We start from the raw sequence: 1,199 nt of genomic DNA on the forward strand, positions 1-1,199 counted from the left end.
TGCGTGGCTGNTCCCAGGTTGTTCCTGGTCAGCGGCAGCTTTACGCATTGGCATTTAGGGCAAGGCCCTACGTTAGTTTTGTTCGAGTTCCTTCATTGATTTTTTCAGGACCTCTTTTTTCGTGTCGATAAGTTGTTGGACCTCTCTTCGCTTCTGCTCACGCTCAGCCAACATCGACAGGAAGGCCTCCTTTTTTTTGGAGATTTCTTCCCTGTCGGCGACTGTGAGATCTAGCATTGAGACAATATGGCTTTCGAACCATTTGTACAATGTTTTTAGTACTGGCTCTGCATATTGTACCTCAATGAGGTCTTGGTCGGTGTTTGTCAGGTTCCGATCATCCCCCGAAAGGATTCGTAGATCGAATACCCCGATTTGGGCTTCCCTGACCTCTGGCGACTCCATGATCGCTCTATTGACAGCCGCGGTGTTCGGAACTTGTTTTGGTTCCATCATCGTACACCACGTTACTGTTAGAACCCCGCGCTTCATTTTGAGGCATTTCGTTTCATATTCGCTCTTTGAAATTCGAAAAAAATTGAAAAATCGGAAATTCGCGAAATTAACAAACACCTGAACCGGTCGCCGCAAAAATTCAGGGGTTGGTTCTCGGGAGCTTCAGGAGGGTCAAATGAGGGTCGTCGCTCTCATGTGATGGGTCCTTCCACCATAAAAAAAAATATTTGAGTGGTCCTCTCACCGAGAATCAAAGATTTCATCAAGGGAAAGACGGGAACTCGCAGGACTTTCAACGGCTGGACCGCTATGCTCCTAAGAAGGCTATCGGGGGTTGCCGTCATCATTGGCCTCTGTCTTCCTACAGTAAAAGCTCGTTACTACGAACACGAAGAGACCGACAAAACTGGTTCGTTGTACCGAGTTTTCGCTGAAACGAATGCCGCTCAACACTATCCCCATGGCAGGCTGGCCAAAGGAGGAGAAATTCCTTGTTCGTTGTACCGAGAAATTCGTTGTGATGGGGGTCGTTATAACGAGCTTTTACTGTAATGAATCTCGCTGAAAATTGCTGTAGCCGTGAAGGGCATAGATTTTCCGAAGAACATTATGGAATAAAAGCGGGGGTACGGGAAAGTGGGGAAACGGGAAAACGGGGAAACGGGAAAGCGGGGAAACGGGAAAGCGGGGAAACGGGAAAGTGGGGTAACGGGAAAGTGGGGAAACGGGAAAGTGGGGAAACG

This window comes from Galendromus occidentalis, unplaced genomic scaffold, assembly GCF_000255335.2.
Source record: "Galendromus occidentalis unplaced genomic scaffold, Mocc_1.1 scf7180000075950, whole genome shotgun sequence".
Lineage (NCBI taxonomy): Eukaryota > Metazoa > Arthropoda > Arachnida > Mesostigmata > Phytoseiidae > Galendromus > Galendromus occidentalis.